We start from the raw sequence: 23,047 nt of genomic DNA on the forward strand, positions 1-23,047 counted from the left end.
TTGGCTCTCCCGGCGCTCGTTCAAGCCGCATTAATTTGACAGCATGCACGAACTGTTGACTGCCTGCCGAAGTCTTCCATTGTCTGCGGCTCGTTGAGTGCACAACTGCTCTGATCAAGAGCAGTTCTGTGCCAGGCAGCTGCGGAACGAACAAGTTATACACAGCCAAAGAAACCTGAAGCCTCATCAGCTAATCGGTGGGTGCCTTGGGAGAGGAATTAAAGTGGAGGAAGGTGCATATAGAATGAGGAAGGTGATGATGGAAAGAAATAAGCTGACATTAAGAGGTGACAAAAGTCACGGGAAAAATGTGTGCCTTCTGGTTAGAAGCAAATGAAACACATTTGGATACAATTGCGGAGTCCAGGGGCACGGAGGAGAAAATGAATTTGGTAAGGGAAGGCGAAGAGAGGCTTCTGGAAGGTGGGAGAGAGTTAATGAAGTTGTTTGGAAGTGCTTAATGATTATGCTGATTATAAAATACAAGAGACACCAGGGGAAACGGAAATCTAGGCTGGACGCATTGTACATTTTACATCCGTTTGCTGGTTGCTGGTTGCTGGTTGAGACATGAAGTGACAGCATAAGCTTGAAAGACAAGGGTTTGGCTGTGTCTTACAGCAAAGATCCAGGATATAGTAAGAATATGCAGGAGTTGGGTGATGTGGTCAACATCAACATTTCAGATTGTAGCTGGCCTTGTCTGGGGATTCTGACCCCCAGAGGCATTCTCTCTGGAAGGCAAATGCTTACATGCTCTGCCACTTAGGAAAAAGTCACCCTCGGGATGAATTTACTGTCCTGCTTGGTAAACATGCTTGTCTTCATGGGGCATCTGTAGGCTGTACCCCTCTGTCACCCCATCTGCCTTTTTCCCCATCATGAAGCCCCCAAATACGGAGATGATGGCCACATGAGGCATCTAAGGGATTGTCCAGTCCAATCTTTCCATTTTTCCAGGTAGGAGATTAGGCCCCCGAGGAGTTTGCCCCCAAACACTCAGCTAATTCGTGGGAGGGCTTTCCTTCTCTCAGGCTAGTGGTCTTTCCTACTTATGCTACCTCTCTTTAAAAGTCAGAGATATTATTTCAAACATCATCCATCTTCCCTTAATAATCATTTGTAATTTTTTTGGAATCCTTTTTTTGTTCTTGATTCATCCCATCAACAAATAACAGAGTGACTACTATATGTTCTTAGGAGGCTTATAGGCCAGAAGAGGAGACAGACCATGAAAACAAACAAATGTCAGCGATGCCAGCCAGGCATAGGAACTACGAAGAAAATTAATGCGGGTTGAGGAGACACTATTTTCGACAAGCTTTGAAGATTCTGTGTGTGTGTGTGGGGGGGCAGTTTGAGCACACAGTTGAAAGATGGGAGGGAGGAAAACATGAATGTGTCTTAAGGATAGGCCTTCTCTAAGTTTTCTTTCATTGTTTTGTCCTCATGATCTCTTTTAAGAGGATGAGGGGTGAGAGGGCTGACGTACAGCATACTGAACCATAATAAACAAATCCCTATTTTCTCCATTCATAACTTTTCCTTCTTCTTCTCTAATTTCAAAACATATTTCCTCCCCCATTCAGCACTGACAGGCCAAGAATGGAAATAGCTGCAGCTTCCCATTAGTTTTGATATTAGGCCATATCCTCCTGCTTATCGGGTGAAATAATCCATTTGGCCATTTATTGTGCGCTAGAGCCCACACATAAGCCATTATCTTATTAACCTACTGTATTACCTCTTTTAATCTTCTCGACAACTGTGCATGAGAGGCTTTATTATATTCGTATTACAGTGAGGAAACCAAGGCCCGTAGAAGTTAAATGACTCCAGGTATTGTGGTCAGTGAGTGGCAGAACTGAAGAAAGACCCAGATCTGGTGCAAACCAAAGCCCACGAATGTCCCACTGTACAGAAGCCCCCGAGTCTCCCTAAAGAGCACTTGGAGCCCCCAGACCTGAGCCAGTTGTCCTTCCTCAATATTTCTATATCCTCTCGATTGAATAAAGCAACCTGGCCTAATTAGTTGGTTTCTCAGGATAGGAGGGTAACTTCTAATGCATCCAGTGCCATTACCAGCTTATCTATGATGCCATTATCATCACCAAAACAATTTTCAGTTTCAATTCCTCGTGCAATTTCCATTGTGTGAAATGCATTTTTTCTGTATTTCATTTGGGTCCCATTCCAGCTAGTCTAGACTGAACTAGCTTTTAAAGCCAACCTGGCCTCTCTGTTTTGATTTTCATTGTTTTGTAAACAGGGGTTAGGAGAAATACTCTTTCCAAATGAGCCCTGTTACTTTCCAAACTGAAATTTCTCGGTGGTGTGCTCAGGACAGGTTGGTTGCTCACAGCCTATTTGGGAACTCTGAGTTTGGAATTGCCCTCGGGGTTTCTTCTGAGTGGCCACAATGGTGGTGCATGTTCGTTGTGATTTCAGAAGTACTGCTAGTTGGATAAACAAATTTGGGTCCAAATAGTGTGGTTATAAACCAGTGAGCTAATTTTCTTGTGGGGTTTAGAAGCAGCTCTAAATCCAATTCTGAAAGAGGCTTCTCATAATGTTTTGTGGATTGAAAATATTGCTTATTCCCTTGCTGTGAATCTTTAATGTGAGTGTATAAATTCTTTCTGGATTGAAGAAAAATCAATCATTATTTTATTCAATTACCTCATGCACTTTTTTTTTATCTTTGATAAAAGAATGATTAGGAAGGCAAATCAGTCTCCCAGAGCTGTCGTCTGTAGTCTTCACAGGAAGCATTGACTGACATCAGGAAATTCTGGCTGGGTCTCTGACCCAAAGAGGTTGGGGACTGGAGCTGCAGAAATGGCTGCTGGTGCAGTGATTTCTGGGCCAAAGTTCTGTGTGGGTTTAGCCTGTATATGAAGGACCAACATATAATTTCTCTTCAGGATAAATAAAACATATGATGAATTTCCTCAATATGTGAGGAAACTAAGCCTATAAACAATGGCATTGAAATATGCAGATATAGTAATTCTAGTCAAGTCTATAGAATTTTACCTATTTTTTAATTGTTTATTTGTTTATTTATTTGACAGAGAGAGAGATCAATGGGCAGAGAGAGAGGGAGACAGAATCCTAAGCAAGTTCAGTGCCATCAGCGTAAAGCCCGATGCAGGGCTAGAACCCACAGACCATGAGATCATAACCTGAGCTGAAATCAAGAGTCGGAGGCTTAAACGACAGAGCTACTCAGCCACCCACCCCAAACTTGATGTATTTTTAAAGTTAGTTTGCCCCCTCCCCATCCCGATACATTTATTCTTTATTGACTTATGTATGGACTTCACTTTGCAGAAAAGAGCGTGCACTTTAAAGTTAAGCTGCACTGTTACAGAGAACAGACTTTTTTTTCCACCCACGCTACATCCTCGGTAACTTTTCTTCATTCCTCTTTTCAGGAAAACAAACACACACTAAAAGGAAAAAATCTAACCCATTACATCAAAATTCAGGAGGAGAGCACAACACAGCAGTTGTTAAGGAAATTGTTAAGGAAATCTTTGAGCCATTTGGCCCACAGTTTAAAAGGCTCTTCATGTCTTTCTGAACCTATTGTTCCAGGAGAGCCTCATCCTGACTGACAAGAATTTCCAGATATAGAATAGACACTTGTGACTGTAACAAGCAAGTAAAATCACGCTCTAAGAATGAGGTGGGTATCACGGGAAGAATATTCAGCTGCTGAAAAGTTTGAATTGCCCTGTACTTTGGCTCTTAGCATACAAAGATTCCAGTAGAAGTATGGATGCTTTTCCTTTTCCCTCCCTCCGTCCCTCCCTCCCTTCTTCCTCCCTTCCTCCCTTTCTCCCTTCCTTCCTTCCTTCCTTCCTTCCTTCCTTCCTTCCTTCCTTCTCTCTCTTTTTCCTTCTTTTCTTTCTTTTCTTTCTTTTTTGTCTGAGATTGATCTCAGAAGATGGTCTGACTCTGTAGATTAAAGAACAGAGAATATATAAGATGTTGAAATGGAGTTTGAATGACTGTTCCAGTTATAAATATATATGATATGATATGATATTACACGTGTACTTAAGTTATATGAACACCAGTTTTCTCATTTGTAAAAGACAAGCAATACTGTATATACCACTTTTTAAAAAAAAATTATGAAAAACAGAATACTTAGCATTGTCCTAGCACTTATCAGTAGTTCAATAAATTTAACTTCCATTGCCTGGCCAATTAGTCACTTCTAATACATTTACTTACAAATAATATCTTAGATATAAATATTAAGTCTTCAAGCAAAAACAAAGGCAAAAAAATAAGATAGGCTTTTAGCCTCTCTACTTACTATACAACCTCCAGTTCTTCAGACAAGAGAGAGCATCTTCTTTCCATTCAGAATGGGTTAAAGCTGACTTTTAGTCGGACAAATATGGGCAAACATGAATTAAATAGAGTGCTTGGCAGTGGTTCGCACTTTTTAGTGTACAACACGATCACTTGATGTGTTCGTGGAATATGAAAGCCTGCTGTCCAGCTCCCCGGGGAATCTGTTTCAGCCCTATGTATAGTACAGCATGTCTAGCAGTGTGGAATCCAGGAATCTGCCTTTTTCACAAGTCTCTCGGGATTTTCTTTTTTTTAATTTTTTTAACGTTTATTCATTTCTGAGAGAGAAAGAGAGAGAGAGAGAGAGAGAGAGAGAGGGAACGTGAGCAGGACGGGCAGAGAGACAGGGAGACACAGCATCTGAAGCAGGCTCCAGGCTTTGAGCTGTCAGCACAGAGCCCGATGTGGGGCTTTAACCTACGAACCGGGAGATCATGACCTGAGCCGAAGTTGGGCTCTTAAGTGACTGAGCCTCCCAGGCACCCCTCTCAGGATTTTCTATTGAAGAAAGTTCACAGAAACTGGTTTGAGAGAATGAGGAGACAGAACATTGAATTTCATGGGTAAAAGGTAGAAGTAGAACCTCCCTTTTTAGTCACCTTTTAGTGAAAAACATTTTGATATATCTGAATTTGTGTTTTTGCATATGTGGGTAGAATCTGATTATTAAAGCTCAGAATGAAACACATCTCACTCTTCACTAAGGTAATTTTATTTAAAAAAATGAATAGTCAGTCCTTTTAAGGACAAGTTGCACTAATTTTAATAATTACATTAATTTTTTTTCTGTCTGTGCACACAAGAAATTGAATGAGTGATTATCAGTCTAAATCTAGATACTAGAATAGAGTACAATATGTCTCCAAGGAGGTTACATTCTAATGATACGGAATAGGACCAAATGAGAGTACATATGTATAAAATTCCATTCCAGAAATTTCTAGCATGTATTGCAAATGTTGACACACTGGTTTTCCTATAGATCCACTGAAGGCAAACTGTTTACTTGGCATCATATTCCTTCTTCATCATCAGTCACTGGTTCTAGGGAATCGTTAAATTTAGCATTTATCCCAAAGACATGGGATTGTCAGAAGGTATATCTGGACTTCATTCAGACTGAAATAGAGGAGGTCTGGAGATTACAGAGAGAGCATGGGTTTGGACCAGACTTATGTTATTCTCTGTGGGGATGTGTACCTGTGCATGATTCCGGGTTGCCTCTTTTTCGAGAACAAATAAATTCACTTGTGTCTCTATGGGACAGTGGGTTGTGTTAGTCAGGGGACGGTTTTGGAATTGTATTCTTGGGATATATTATTTCTCTCTCTCAAAAATCTGAAACATATCTATATAAAGCAAATCTAAACTCATTAAAACTTTAAATCAAGACGTTTTTCAGTCATTACCTAGACCTTATCATTCCAAGTTTTTCTTCAACTGACATAACCTTTGCACCAGTTAGACTCATTTTATCCTTCCTGTTTACTCATAGTCTTTTCACTGTCTCTAGGGCCCTCTTCTTCATGTCTATTGTTTTCTTTTTACTTTCAGTTTAACCCTACATTCCCTTTAAACTTTCCTCAATTTGTCCCTTCCTTACCTGGTCAACTCCCATGTATAATTCAAGGCAAAGTCATGTTTTCACTTTTTGTTGCTTCCCTATAATTTGGGTTCCCAATATCCTCTGCAGCAGGAAGAATGGGCAGGGACAGTGGAAAGATGAAACTGACATGAGAATTATCTCTGCCTGTAGCAGTAAGTACTGCTCGTGACTTCCACTTCTCAAGATTCTTCATTACCTATAGACTTCATTCAAGTGTCTTCATTACCTATAGACTAACTCAGTAGTTCCCCCAAAAGTGGCTGAATACTACAATCATCTGGGGAATTCTACAAAGTCAAGATACCTGAGCCCATCTTCAGTCATTCTGATTTAATTCGTGGTGTGTGGCTGATACATAATTCGCTTTTAAAGGCCCCCCAGTGATAATGATGGGCAGCCAGAGTGGAGAACTACTGGCTCTAACCAAACTATAAAGAGTTTAGAGTTTCTTCCCCATTCCTTTAAAATATAAAAAAGAAAGAAAGAAAGAAAGAAAGAAAGAAAGAAAGAAAGAAAGAAAGAAAAAGAAAGAGAAAAGAAAAAGTGAAGCCTGCTATCTCTGCAGACACTGGGTGTTCTGGTGATAATCTGCCTGGTCTTCAGAATTGTAAGAGAATAAATGTATGTTTTCATACATCACCAAGTTTATGGCAATTTGTTCCAGGAGCAATGGGAAACTAATACACTGATAAAACACATAATTAGGGAACAATGAACAAAAGTATAAATATATTTTTCTAGTATTTTTTTCCATCGTACAGATTTAGAATTTCTTTTCACTTAATTCCTAACTTTGTTTTGATCTCAGCGTGTCTCAAAGGTAACTTTTTCTAATCTTGACAGATCAATTCCCCCTGTAGATACTTGAAGCACCATGGCCCTCACTGAAAGCACTTATTCAAGTTCTAATTTTACCTTTATTGATGTGATCATTTCCCACAAGACTTTGGACTCCATGAGGGTCAGGACCTTGGGTGCTTTGTTCATCATTTTTTTTTTTTTTCTCTCCAGGGTCTAGCAGAGAATCTTGAGAATAGTGGACCTTCAATAAATATTTGTTAAAATGAACTGATGAATCTGGACAGACTCAGGTGGTGAATTCAGCTAAGGAAGCCAGAATCAGGTATGTGGGGATGAGACACGAAGTTATGGAAAAAGCAGTCTAGGAAGAAGATGATAGATCAAGGTACCAAAGTCAGTGTTGGGGTAGGAATGGAGGAGAGGAGGCTGAGCAGTGTGAGAGCACCATATGAGTGCACCACTAGGTTCCAGAAGCCCTCAATCCACCTTCACATTTGGACATGTGTGTGGAGTCCCAGGGAGTGTAAATGTAGGGTAAGAAATCTTTTTTTTTTATTTTTTAATTTCCTTCCTGATGTTTTCTTTGAAGAACTTAAAATTTTATGACTTCAGCATTATAACTTCATAATTTTATTGGAACATTCAGTCAACCCTAGGTACATTATGATTAAAGGCATTTTTTAAGTTGAAATTTTTAAAAGCTGTCTTCTTGACACTTTCTCATATTTTTAAAAACTCAGAAATCATAATGGCCTTCCATTAATGAGTGTCCTTCTGGGTAAGTTAAGCATTTTTCTAGACTTTTTCCTAAATTCTTACCAATTTTAAATTAGAATAGAAAATATAACACACATCCTCAAAATACTTACAACCCAAATCACCATCATCAGAATGATTCTGAAAGAGCATTTCTTCCTCATTTTTAGATGTAGTTAAAATGTTTGGTTCTTATTAGAACACTGCCTTTCTAGTTGATGAGTTTCTTTGCCAGAATGAGGGTATGGCAAGTATTAGCATTTATATATATATATTAACAGTGCACTGTTCCGTAATTCAAAAGATTCAATTAAATGGACTATTATTGAACATCTCAGTCATGCCAAGAATTGTGCTAACCTTTATGAACTTGGGCATTGGTTGTACCATATGGGCATTTCCAATAATTATAATAGCTGCTTATATTTAATTTTTTTCTTTTAACTCATCTTTTTTTCTTCCATATATTTTTTTAGGTTTTTACAGCAGACTAGACACAAGAGTTAGATTTTGCTAATGACTAGTGTGTAGCCTAAGGCAAGCCGCTTAAATCTGAATCTCAGTTTCCTCACATGTCAAAGGAAGATAGTTACATTTATCTTGTAGGGTTTTGTGACAATTGGAATTTAACCATACAAAGTGCCGAATTCCATGCTTGACATGCAGTAGGTAATCAATACATAGTGTCATTAGTATCATTCCATTATTCTTTTTAAGGAAAATAAGTCTCACATAGGTTTAGTATGCCTTAATAAGGAATAGCTTTTTGGCACTCAGAAGTGACTTCCTTAGACAGTATGGAGTTTCTTATTATGAGGCATATTTAGTCATAAATTTAATCACATATTGACAGGGCTGTGGTAGAGAAGATTATGGTGTTTACTAGTTAAAAAAAAATATTGAGTCCCAAATATCACCTTTATAATCCCTTCGAATCCTGAGTTTGTCTTAACTTGATTTCAGGGCATTTTCTAGTAAGTGGTAAAGAATGTACCAGAAGCCATCTCCTGAAACTTTATCTGGTACAACATGCATTATACATACGAAAGAGCAGCACAGGTATAAGGTTCTGTTTCTGTGGGGTATCATGAACTAGGATAGAACACCCAACTAAAAAAAAATATTAAATAATAGGCTGCATTTGTGTGTTACATTTTTCTAAATCTTTTCTCATTTATCTTCAATATTATTTCTCTTTTTTAAAAAATATATTTATTTATTTTCAGAGAGAGAGAGGAAGAGAGAGGGGGAGCAGGGAGGGCCAGAGAGAGAGAGGAGAGAGAGAATCCCGAGCAGGCTCCACACTGTCAGAGCAGAGCCTGACGTGGGGCTTGAACCCATGAACTGTGAGATGATGACCTAAGCTGAAACCAAGAGTCAGACGTTGAACCAACTGAGCCATCCAGGTGCTCCAATATGATTTTGCTTTTAACATCCTGAACAACAGGTCAAGTAATTTACATGTACATTTTTCAGAAAAGAAAAAAAATGGCATAGAATAATAGTTTGGAATGGTATAGACTAATGAAATGATTCATTAGTGACGAGATTATAAATTATAGATGGAATTAGGATGAAAATCTCCATCTCTCTCCTTTAGGCTTCTGGCTGCTTCTTGCTTGTACAGAGAATAATAGCAAATAGCTGGCAAGTGATACAGGTAACCTTTCAATCTGGGTCTTCTGAGTGTGGCTTCATTCTTCTTTTTGCTATACCACATCACTTCTAAGTATTCTTAAATGAATTCTTAGGCATTCTTAAATTAATGACAATGACAAGAAAGTATTCTTTCTTCAAAGAGGGGTTTAGTAAGTTAATATACAGAGAAAACTCTCTGAATATGCTACAGAGCAATTTAAACATAAGGTATTAAAAATTATTATTAGTATTGTTGTACTATTTTTGCAACTACCTGATTCATGTGGCACATCTTGGATTATTTATGCTGCTGGGATTCAATGTGCTTCTGGATCAAAATACTCATAGTTTCTAATCAGTTGTAGAGACATTCAGCCATTATTTCTTTGGATAATTTTTCTCCTACACTCTCATGATTCTCTGTTATTGCAAGAGATTAGAAGCATATTGAAAGTTATTATATCTTCCAAATCTCTTAATCTCCTTCCTTTTTAAGTTTCTAATTTTCTGGGTTTTTTTTTGTGTGTGGCATATTTCATGTAATTTCTGCAAATGTACTTTCAGACCGGATTAAATCTTACCTCGGTAGGTATAAACCACTGACTCATGACTCAAAAACCCTACATGGAAATATCCAATTGGCTGAGCCTAGAACCCACGATCACCCTTTAACTGTCAGGAGTAGAACTAAGGATTAACTGGATGGTAAATTGAGCAATTATAGGGCATTCGTGAATCAAGACCTTGCCTCCCACTGAGACTGACAAAATGAGGGACTTTTTTTTTTTTTCTAAAGAAGAAAGCTTGGATAATGGAAAGACAGAAAAACATAAAATATGACTAGTTTACGAAGTGAAGTCTCCTGAGTTCACTGCCTGAGTTCTTCACAATGGGACCAAAGATTTTGTGTGCACACAGAACTGTGGTTGCAAAGGGTGCTCCATAGAAGAGTAGACGCAATCGATGTTTTGTGGAATTTAAAAGTGTTCCATGGCCCTTATATGTTTTGGAAACACTTTAGCCTGTAGCTTATATTTGGAGCTCCACAGAGCACATTTCTGTATGTCAGGTTCTGAGAAACCCCGCAGTAAGGAAGCCCGCTTGATTCTGTTAACTGGGTCTGTCATATTTATTTAATCTCCAAAACATTTTTTGTTTATGTAGCACTTGTTATCTTCCCTAGGACGGTCATTGTGAATTACTGGACTAGAATAATAGCTCTGATTTAATAGGAGTAAGGAGGATGCCTTCCAGCAGCAAAGCTGGCACACCGGAGGTCACGTGTTGGAATGCCTCCTCCAGGAGCGAGCACACTGGCAGGCAGAGGGTGGAGCTGGGTCCAATGTTCATGGATCTGGTTTGGCAACACAGTCCTCTGTTAGTGGCTTTAGTCTTGCGTGTCTGCTATCCCTTTCTTCCAGATAGCACACTGGCATCAGCCTTATAAATGGTCTCTGCATTTTGGCTTACTGGTGAGGCTCAGGCCATCCCCTTTGCAAATAACCTGGCCATGTCAGTGATCCACAAACACGGATGCATATCAGCATCACCTGGGTCATCTTGTTAAAAATATAAATTCTTCAGTTCCGCTACTGAGAGTCTCCATGAGGAGATCTGAGACAGGTTCTGGGCATCTGTGGGTATGTATCTCCCACCTATTAATAAAGGCTTGGCAAGGTTTATGCAGCTGTTCTGTCGATCAGCACCTGAGAGCCACTGGGAACACCACAACTTTTCCTCCTCTTTGACTTCCTTCATGTCCTTCCAAGGTTTCAGGCCATATTCCTCTGCTCATATAAAACTAATTTTACTAATTTTTTTCCAGTAAAATTTTATGAGCCATGGCAGTCAAACACTTTAGTAAGATCCCAACATACAGTTCATGATGCATTTTCTTCATTATTTTGGAAATGATAATTGCATAGCCATAAAGTTTGTTGAATATAATTTGTTTGGAGTAATCCTGTGTAATTTATATCTGATGGTTCCTCTGTCTTTTCAGGGTTTGTTGATTTATTTATTTCCTTTCTAGTTATAGTGTAGCAGAACAATTCAAGCTCCCTTCCGATTTATTAAGTAGTGACTTCTTGGATACCGTTTTATTTTGGACAAAGCTTTAATTATTACCATTATTATTCTATTTTGTCTTAATTAAATAATCCCAAGTATTTTAGCATGAACATGAGCTAATTCCTACAATATTCTCTGTACTGTTTCATAGCATTATTATTTTTTGTCTTTAATTACTCCCCACTCTGGCTATACCAACACTTCTATTGCTTAAAATAAAATTAACTCAAAATATTATTTTACTTAAATTTAAAAGATGGGCTTAATATTTTAGACATTTTCAAGGTTATGTCTGAGGTAATAAAATTGCTCCATAATGTAAAGTGTTATCATTAACTTTTCAATGCACTTTCTCATGAAAACTTTTCAGATCTTAAAATAATCATATAGTGACATAGGGGAGATAATGTCATCTCTATGGAAAAGATAAGGCTACTTCAGGTGGGGGGAGATTAAATTAATTGGAGATCATACATAGCCAGAAAAAGAACTTAGAGCTCCTTACATCTAGTTCAGAACTCTGTCTGAAATCATTGGCCTGAATCGGTGCCCCCAGGCTGACTTTACAGAGGAAAGGCCCTCTAACCCATTGGTAGCAGAACATTCTGCTTAAGAATTCCTTCTGTATGGAAAGGACACTGTTTCTTATTCTTGTAATACAAGGTATGTATCACAGAGAAACAGAAGGAAAACAATATGTAATTGAGTAGCTAGGAGAGGAAGTTAGTTGATAAAGATGATTGGATTAATTTTAAAATCACCCTGGAATGTAAAAATGAGAATCAACTCTGTTATAATTCAATTCATTAAAATAAAGACTTACAGGTATCACAGATTGCCATTAGTTGAATTCATAACGTTTTTCCTCACACAGAAGTGCAACATTCCAAAAATTTCAATGGGATATGACCAACATATGGGATCAGTTTTAGGCTTGTTCCATGAACATAGGTGATAGAACGGGAAGACATTTATTACTGAGTATTTTGTATTTTGCTTTTGGAAATATCCAAGTGTCACCTGTTTGATTCTTCAAAGAGGCTGAAACAGAGTTTGTTTTGCCTGTCAAAGTCCTGTGACAAGCAACGATGGCTGGGTCTTGACATTCCATCCTGTTCAGTTACCAGATGTGGGATTTCCTAGGAAGTCCATGACCTTGAATGAGGTAGCTCTCTGTATTTGAGGCAGACCCAAGGGAGGTAAAAACTGGAGGCTCCAGACTGCATCCCTTGTGACTGGCAGTCCATCTTTCCTTGAAGGAGAATCTGGAAGGGACACGTTTTTTCCACCACATTCCATTCCTTGGACAACTTAAATCTACTTTTCCATATATTTTCAGAAAGCAGCTTTTTTAGGACACTGGTGAACTCTTGTCCCTTATGGGAAGCAAAACATGTAAGAGAATCTCAGGGCTACAATTAAAAGCTACTGCGTCATTTCTCTACAATCCATTCTATATCCTCCTCACCCTCAGCAACCATCTCTGCTGCCTTCTGTGTGTTACTGATATTGTGACTCACAGCCTCCCATACGAAGCATCTAAGCCCCTGTCCCCAATAGAAAGAGGGCCCTGAGCGCCAGTATTGGGCCATGGGTACTATACATATTCATTTACAGTTACAATTGAGCAAAGCAGTACCAAGAGTTGCCCAAGTAGCTCACTTAGATTTTACCTGTTTTCTTCCTTGCCTTTGTAGTGTATATATCGTCAACCCCCCCCTCTTTCTCATAATCCAGGTCAGTTACTCTTGCTAACACAGCTATTTCTCTTCTTGCCTCTAGGTCTTAGATACAAGAGGCTCTAAGTGCCTGGCCAGCAGCTGTAGCTTATAATTCCATGGTGCCCTTGCTTTGTGTCTACTAGAAGTGTGTCCCCTTTGATTACCACGGTTTCTACCTGAAGAATCTAGAGTTGTGGGAACAAGAAGTATGTAGTCTTTCAGCAGAATATTGAGAATAACAGTGAGTGGGGTGATTCCTGCTCCCACTTTTGGTTTTTGGACTCCTTGCCCTCTCTCTACTAAGGACACAGAACCATAATAAGATCTGTGAATCAGCACATATACTGCATCCCAGATGAGGGCACTATTTTTGTGTGTACTACCTCCAATCCCTGGAACACGTCAGCTATGACCTGAACTGAAATCAGGAGTTGGACACTTAGCCAACTTGCATCCAGGCTTGTCTTCCATTTTAATAAAATTTTTGTGATCCTCCATATATCTTTCTTCTTTTTCTTTTCTTGCCTGTGTGTGTTTTAGCTTTCTTTAATGCACTGGATTTAAATTTTAATTCAGTTCTATTATTTCTTGTCAATTTGTAATTTTTCTTCCTTTCTCAGATAATTTTTGTCTTTTTCTCAGTTTCCCATCTGAGTTTAATAAATTTCATTAAATTTGTTCTTTTTCCATATGTATCAGGTTTTTTTTCTGGTTTTTGAATTTTTGACTAGTTTTCTTTTTCTTTTTTTAAAAATAGATATGTGTCTCTGAATGTTTGAGGATATTTAGTTCAGTTTGGAGTGCCATATTACATTATTTTGCTTCAGAGTTATTTTTACAGGGAGAATATTTAAGAAATAATATGTTGTAATTTCACATTTTTATTATGTTTTTTTAATATGAAATTTATTGTCAAATTGGTTTCCATACAACACCCAGTGCTCATCCCAACAGGTGCCCTCCTCAATACCCATCACCCACCCTCCCCGCTCTCCCACACCCCCCATCAACCTTCAGTTTATTCTCAGTTTTTAAGAGTCTCTTATGGTTTCGCTCCCTCCCTCTCTAACTTTTTTTTTTCCTTCCTCTCCCCCATGGTCTTTCGTTAAGTTTCTCAGGATCCACATAATAGTGAAAACATATGTCATTTGTCTTTCTCTGTATGACTTATTTCACTTCTCATAACACTCTCCAGTTCCATCCACATTGCTACAAAAGGCCATATTTCATTCTTTCTCATTGCCACTTAGTATTCCATTGTGTACATAAACTATAATTTCTTTATCCATTCATCAGTTGATGGACATTTAGGCTCTTTCTGTAATTTGGCTATAGTGCCAAATAATTTGGTTAAAGTGCTGCTATAAACATTGGGGTACAAGTGCCCCTATGCATCAGCACTCCTGTACGTTTTTATTATGTTAAATTATGAAAGGTGGGGCACCTGTGTGGCTCAGTCAGTTAAGTTTCCAACTCTTGGTTTTGGCTGAGGTCATGATCTCACAGTTTGTGGGATCAAGCCCCAAGTCAGGCTCTGGACTGACAGTGCAGGTCCTGCTTGGGATTCTCTCTTCTGCCCTTCCCTTGCTTGCTTGTACATGCTCTCTCTCTCTCTCTCTCTCTCTCAAAACAAACTTTAAAAAATGTAAATAAATAAATAAATAAATAAATAAATAAATAAATAAATAGTGAGAGCTAGGAGAGACACTACACAAAAATGGGAGTAGAGCGTCCATTCATCTTACCTATACCTCATGCATGTATTTGAGGCTTTATTTTTTTAAAAAGCCCACATCTAATTTATCCATTGTCCACTTATATTATGACTGACTGAGCAAATAAATTAATGAATTAATGGTAGAATGCCTTCAGTCAGGATTCCTCTCTGAATCAGAATTGGAACTCTTCTCTCAAGTAGAAAGCTCTCAAGTCAATAACCTACATTCCACCTTGAGGAAGTAGGAAAAGAAAGCAAAGTAGACCTAATCTAGTGGAAGAAAGAACACAATCAAAGATTAGAATGGAGGTATATAAAAAATAGCATAAAAAGTACAGTAGAGAAAAATCAATAAAACCAGAAGTTCACTCTTTTAAAAGTTCAACAAAATTGTCAAGCTTTTAGATAGACTGACATAGAAGAAAAGAGAGAAGATGCAAATAACTCCATTTTTATTGTTCAACTCATCTTTCATTTAAACATAGGATAATGTTGCCAATTATGCAAGGTTCTTATTAAATTCTTTACACCAAACAAACAAACAAACAAACAATTCTTACTACCTAGAATAGAGAGTTCAATGAAGACCAGGTTGTTCAATGGGGACTCCAAAAATGGCACCTTTTATTAGTAGGGTTAAACAAGTCATAGACTGAAGTCATTTAGATCTTACTTAACAAAGCTTAAAAGCAAGCTGTGAAAGGATTAAGCTAACAACTTGTTTGCCAAAATAAAGTTTGACAATGTGTAAAGGAATACAACAAAATAACGAAAAGCTGACATTGTAATATTCACAGTATTCTACATCCAATCAACACATTTGAGATATGCAAAAGAAATAGGAAAATGTGACCAATTATCAGGGAAAAAATCTGATTAATGGAAACAATCCCAGAAAAGGCAGAGATAATAGAATTAACAGACAGGGCTTTAAAATAGATGTTATGAATATATACAAAGTGTTAGAAGAAAATTGATATAAAATAAATATTTTCTCTGATTGTGTGCATTGTTTTTTCACTTTCTTGGTAATATCTTTTGATGGACAAAAGCTTTTCATTTTGATGAAATAACATTTATCTGTTATTTTTTCTTTTGTTGCTCCTGTTTTGGTGTCATGTCTAGGAATCCATTGCCAAATCCAAAGTCGGGAAGATTTATTGCTATGCTTTCTTTTAAGAGTTTTATGGTTTAGCTCTTATATGACCTAAAGGCCATTGATTATTTTGAGTAAATTTTTGTATATGATGTGAGGAGGATGCCAAACGTCATTCTGTTGATGTGGAAATTCAGTTGTCCCAGAAATATCTGTTGAAGAGGCTTTCTTTCCACATTGAATGGACTTGGCACACTGGTCAAAATCAATTGCTTATATATTTATGAGTTTATTTCTGGATTCTCCATTCTATTCCATTGGTCCATATGTCTACTTTTATGCCATTACCACATGGTTTTGATTACTCTAGCTTTGAGGTAACTTTTGAAATAAGAAATTGTGAGTCTTTCAGCTTTGTTCTTTTTCAATATTGTTTTGGCTATGCAGGGCCTTTTGCAATTATGTATGTATTTGAAGATTGGCTTTTCTATTTCTGCAAAAAAGGCCCCTGGAATTTTGATAGTGAGTATGTTGAATTGGTCGAACTCTGAGAGCTGTTCAATTTACTGTTCTCAAGCAATTGCTCTATCCTCAGAGTTGTGGAGCTTTACTTTGGGTACAGCTTGGTATTTAGACAAAGATTCAGGATAAACCTATTGATATTTCTATCCTTTTGGGAATTCTTTTTTTTTTAAGTTTATTTATTTATTTTGAGAGAGAGAGTGTGTGTGTGGGGGGAGGGTAAGGGCAGAAAGAAAGAGGGAGAGAGAAAATCCCAAGCAGGTTCTGAGTTGTCACTGCAGAGCCTGATGCGTAGCTTGATCCCACAAACTGTGAGATCATGACATAAGCTGAAATCAAGAGTCAAAGCTTAACTGACTGAGCCACCCAGGTGCCCCCCACTTTTGGAATTCTTATCCTACATATGTATCTATATTCCAGTATTTTAGCTCACAGTTATCAGCTGGATCCACCTCCCGAACTCTGACATCTGTTTTTTTCAACTCAGTGTGCCTGCCAGTGTGTGCTTAGTTCTGCATCTTTGAACTGCGGCACAGAAAGTTCCTCCTGGCAGAAAGCTGGAGCCATCATAGGGTTCACCTCATTTGTTTCTTTTGTCTCAGGGATCACAGCCCTACACTGCCTGTTGTCTGATATTTTAAAAATGGATGTTTCATACATTCTGCCCAATTTTCTTTTTTTTGTTTTGTTTTGTTTTTTGTTTTGTTTTGTTTTCTTTTGATGACCAGAGGGCTAATCTGGCTCTGGTTACTTCATTAGGGCTGCAAGCATATGAGTTCATTTTTGATACATAACTATGCAATTTATGTCTTGTTTTCTGATTTGTGATTTATTCTTTATACTTTTATAATGGTAACAGCCTAAAAGGTTCTTGACAATAAAGATTATGTCTTATTCATCACTTTTTTCCCAGTGCCTAGTAGAGGGCTCGACACAAGTTATGTTTCCAATGAATATTTGCTGAATCTTTAAATCAGATATTTTACCTGCCACACACATATAATATTTTATTCTTCTTAATTGTATTATTTTGTGCTTATCTCCTTGAACCCAAGTTTGGCAGCATATGGGTTTAATCTGATGTGTAAGACAGACTTTCTGTTCTTGTTAACAAGCCTTGTGTTTTAATGTTGATTTTTCCACAATTGGCAGAAACTTAGGAAAGTCATAATCATCTGTTTTTTCCCCGTATATATATGGAAAGATAGAATCCCTGCACTGCTTACCACCCAAGGCTGCTAAAATTCAGAACTGAAAGTGATGATGGATATGACTTCCCTTTGAGGAGTCATATACAGAAAATTATAACCTCACTGAATCTTGAACCTTATGCATTGATTTTGTCATCTTCCACATCCATTCTATTGCAGAATGTTGATGAGCTCCCTACACATGTTAAGTGCTCAATAAATGTTGGATGAATTTGAACGTATACATGTTTCATATCACTGAACTTCAAACGATTTTCCATCTTTCGTCTTATTGGTGATAATAATGCAGCAAGTAATACCTACAAGAATTTCCAGAGCAATAGAGGGAAATTGTGGAAACATAGACACCTACTTAGATTCAGTTCCTGAAACAAAGTCAACAGCAGTGCGCACCAAAAGAACTTAGCACATTATTATTTTTCTTCCATTTGTTTTGTTTTTTGTGGAAAGCATTTGTCATTAAGGGCACTGCACAATCGGCCATATTATTCCTATTCCTAAATGAAGGATGAGTCAAACAATGAAAGTCAATACTGTGAAGGTAGACAAGCCTTTACAATTAAGCTATTTCAGCCAAGTCAGAGGAAGTAAGAGTATTCAAAGGGAAGAGCAATTAGATCCAATGTGGGAGGCGTGTGCTTGAGAGACAAAGCTGAAATGGCAAAGACTGTCAAGGTGAACTGCTCAGAAATGTCTGATGGAGTATAAATGTTTCTTATTTTACCCAAAAGGGTATTTCCAAATTGCTGACTTGACACCTTTCTCTTCTTTGTTGGAACATTTCAATGACTCTTACTTTTTAACCTATGCACAGTTCCCTGGAAACTTTGTACCCTATTGACTTTTATCAACCTTCCACCTGGTACTATGGGGACATTTATCAAATGCCTGCTGTTGCAGAAATTGCTTTTGAATTGTAGCAGGTCATCGCTAGGAGGGGCTTTGGAGGAGAAGTAGTCCTGCCTGCACATTTTCAGTTAAGGAAATAGATGCCTAGGAAAGGATTCTGGCTTCCATAATGTCTTAGAGATAGTAACACAAGGATGACCTTGTGTTTCTGCCAGATTACACTACCCTTTTTGTGATACAGGATGATATGGGTTTGGCTATGCAAACACAGACATTACTTTCTTAACTTTCTCTTTTCTTCTTTGCTTACTTCCTCTTTTCTTCCTTCTTTCCAGTATTTATGTCCATAGCGTTTACCAGTTTTCAAGTTTATGAGAATGTTTTATGTGTGTGTGTTAAGCCCATTACTGAATTTTTGTGATGTCATTATAAGTAACTGTTTTAAAAATGGGAAGGTAAAAATTGTCATCCAATTTAGTGTCTGCTTTCTTTCCCTCCCTTTTTTTTTCCACTTGGATGGAACAAGCCTGTGAATCGAAATCTCATAATGGATGTCTAAAGGACCAGGTTAGTCGAAAACTGAAGTGCCCTTTTCTATTTTCAAATTCACTTTACTTTGATATCAAATGAAGCCCATTTGGTGTAGAAAATTAAAGTAGCTGCATTTTTCCTCAGCCCAGAGAAATCTTTTATTTCCCTCTAACCCTTTTCCATTTTTCATGACAGCCACAGCATTTTCTTCTCTAAAACACAAACAAGTCAATGTAAGCATGACTGCCATGCTAAAATGATTATGGGATAATTTGTGTTTGCCAGACCAAACAAAATCAATCACCATTGTTTAGAGGCCTACAACATTAAATGGCTAGGAGAGGGTATTTCTGGACTTTCATAAAATAGGTTTTTCAAACACAGATAAGGGAGGAGACCATCGGATACTCTCAGGTGTGGTTTGTAATTTTCAAATTTGCATAAAACATATCATTTGTACATATGGTGACTCAACTCCACCAGATTAACGCAAATTAAAGGCAGCCTGGCACCATGATGTCTCATACTTGAAATGATTGTCTCAGTTATAGGCTCCCAATGGGAAAGAATATAGAATGAATGTTTATGTAAAACTTGAAATAACCATTTGAGAAACATGACTTGCAGGCCTATAAGGATGGGTGGAAGGTGACTTCACAACGAAATGGAAATCCAAATTGACAGAAACAAGTATACACTGTGTCTGTAGCCATTTGTTTCTGAGTATACTCAATACATATTATTTGAGGGATGAGGTTTTCTGTTTGTTTCTTTGTTTGTTTGTTTGGATTATTTCCCTCCTCTATCCCAGTTGTATGCTCTTTTACAGACCATATAGGCCATAGCTCTCTCTCTCCCTCTTGTTTGAGTTTCTAAGAATCTACTTTCTCCCAGGGCTGGTGTCAACCTGCCAAAAACTGCTAAAGAAAATTTGGTCATAGTTTTGAGCTAGTTGGGATTAGCTGATATGAGCATTTAAGGATTAAGATAGATTCTTCAGCTGGCAGAACAAGCTGAGTTCTTTTTGAAACTCTTCTGGAAAAGTAGATGGAAATTTCTAGCCCAGCTGTCTACAGCTCCCACCATTTTCCCCTCTTTCTCAATTACTTTTGACATTCCCATGAAATGTGGTTTTATATTATTTTGTGGCTTGAGAAATCTTAAAAGCAAAAAAAATAAAAAAATTAAAAAAGGCCCTCTTAGTTCAGGTTACCTCAAAGCAGATCCTGAGATGGATATTTTTGTTTTAGTAAGTTACCGAGTGTATGTTCTTGGGTGGAAAACCTATAAGTGAAGGAAGGAGGAGGGCTGGAGAAGAAGATGGGTATCAATGCGGGTTCCCCTGAAGTCAAGCTTCAGCTTGTTTCCACAAGAAGTTCTGAAGAGTAATCACACCACTTATTATTTTGCCTTGAGGAAAGAGGGCTGGCTTTTATACCCTAGTATCAGTAGGGATGTTGGCTGCAGACAGCCATCCTTAGACCCTTGGAGGATGTATAGTCTCCCAGCATCGCTCTTTGAGGTGGAAACTCTCATTGGCTGAAGGTTAATTCTGTGGGAAGGGTGCAGCTGTGATTGGTTAGCAGCTAGCACTCATTGTAGCTGGAAAATACGTTCACCAGCCCAGTGAAGAGGCTCTGGGAAGGAGTGCAACACCGTCCACTAACTGATCGATACATATAACACCCCATCATTTCTTTTCATAACTACGTGATGCTTTGTATCATGGTATTTCTTTGGATGGATGCATTCCATTTTACTGATCTACCCTCCTATTGATAAATGGCTTCCACTCTTTTTGAATTATCGACCCCAAATGTTATTAAGACATGCGTCATCTTGCCATATGTATTCATGAATAGGCTACAGTCATAGATGCTAAAGTAATGGATCAAAAGGTGTGTGAGTTGGTGATTTCTTTTTCTTTTTCCAAGTTGCCCTTTATAAAAGTGTTTTGCCAGTTTATACCAGCACTGTAGAAAAGAATCTTTTCTCCATATCCTCATTAGAAGATATCACCAAACTTTGTGATGTTTATCAATCAGATGAAAAATGTCCAGGCTATTTTGCAAAGATGAATTTTCTCTGGCTGGACTTTTCTCATACATCCCCAGAATTTCCCAATTAATTCCTTATCCTTCAATCTCTGATGAAGATTCTTTAAAGAAAGCTTCTCTGACCTCCAGGCTAATTCAGATGACCCCATTAACATTCATAGAGCACCATGTATTTTCCTTACCATATCTCATACATGTTTGCATTTACATATTTGTGTCTTATGTAAAAACAACTCCCCCCCCCCCCCCGCCCCTCAGCTGGATAGTGAGTTCTATTAAGGTAGGGACTATGTTTCCCTTGTTTAAATATGCATCGCTAACAGACCCACATAGACTATAATAAATATCTGTGAAGTGAATGAGAAAGTAAGTGAATAAGTCACATTACTAAAAGTTAAATTGGGATCTACCAGATCATAGCGCTCAAGTTCCTGATCATATCTTGGTCAGCTTCTTCCATTACTCAGTGGATCTCACTGTTTTCTCAGTGACAAAGTTATCTAGCTTTTAGTGATTTTGATTTTCCATAATGGCTCTGCTTTGGGGACAACACACCATTTGAATACACCCTGGGGAATTATGTTCCATGGCTTCCTGGACAGAATTCAGGTAGCGGTACCCTCTGAATAAGGGAGTATTCTAAAGTAGATTTCATACTTCTTATACTTATCTAGGAAATACTTGCCCTGTTTCAATGTCTGGGGAGAACAATGACTCAGTGTTGACTGAAATTATTTTGACATCATTAATTATTTAATCAACAAAAAAGAGATGCAAAAGAATACACATGCAATCTGCATCGTGGTCTAATGATATCCCCCTGGTTTCTCATGGAGTTGCTGCTGAAGCTCAGAGGCCTCAGCTTTATTCAGTTAGGGATGTGTCTCATCAGAAAATTTTAGAATTAGAGTTTCCTGTATTTTGTTCATTTTTAGGTTTGAGGGTAGCATAGAAATCAGTCCATATCACTCAGATCTAACACCCATAGGTGGGGCCATAATTTTTGACTGCCTCATAATTAATGTGACCTGGTTACTTCTGAGATGATTTATTGTTGCACCATTGGGTTCCTCAATTTTGCAGGACAGTGGGTCAGACTCTGTTCTACCATAATCCTCTCTTTGACAGGGAATACATGGGTGGGAAGGAGAGGAACATGGGTTCCTACAGTCTAGAATAGATCTCAGTGGTGTGAAAATGCTACCTTTTTAATCTAGTGCATTTTTAATTGCAACACACTGTATCTTCCCATCCTAAACAACTAATACATAATCCAGGATCATTTTATGTTGTATAAATTGCCAGGTAAACATAGTGTTGCATGGACAAGGTGTTAGAAGTAATGCCTGGTATAGCTCCATTCACTTTCCAGCACTTGGGGCACCAGATAGTGTAGATGTACTTAGGAATTTAGTTCAACTCACTGTGCACAGTTTATGAGTTTTTCATTCTATGGTCTACCTTATCATGAAGTTCTTCAAGTTTTCCTTGCCAAACCTTATTGGGATGTTGGACTAACTCCGAGAGGTGAAGCCTTCTGGATCCCAGCCACCTGTGTGCATCAGACCCTAATGCATAGTGCCTGGGAGCTGTATCCTTGAAGTCCAATGTCAGTTTTGGATGGCATCAAGTACAGTTAGATAGTCTTCCTTCCTTCACTGTCACTTTCTTTTATCCTCTCCCTCATCTCCTCTTTCCTCCATGCTGTTTCATTGTTTGGCCCACTTTGTATTGAGTGGTAGAGGACTCCTATGTTCAAGGTCCCTCTCTGGTTGCATCACTGCTAATGTGTCTTTGTACCATTGCATCTGTAGTAATTACAATATTGATTTTATTACTTGTGTGTTTTCTTGGTCTCTCTCACTCTTGAGACGAGAGGTTATGTCTGTCACCTTCACTGATGTATCCGTAGCATTTATCAGGGGCCTGGCATAAAGTAGTACTGCATAAATATTGGTTGAATGAGTGAATCCTCAAATTTTGCCAATTCTTTCTCCTCTCTGTTGCCCGTTGTCAGGTCCTAAATATCATTTCTGGTAATCACTCTTTGCTAAACCTTCTAGCAAGCCAAATATTCTTATGATACCCAGGCTGTAAAATT

Source organism: Puma concolor, chromosome C1 (genome assembly GCF_028749965.1).
Source record: "Puma concolor isolate L17-30 chromosome C1, mPumCon1.1.hap2, whole genome shotgun sequence".
NCBI classification, from domain to species: Eukaryota; Metazoa; Chordata; class Mammalia; order Carnivora; family Felidae; genus Puma; species Puma concolor.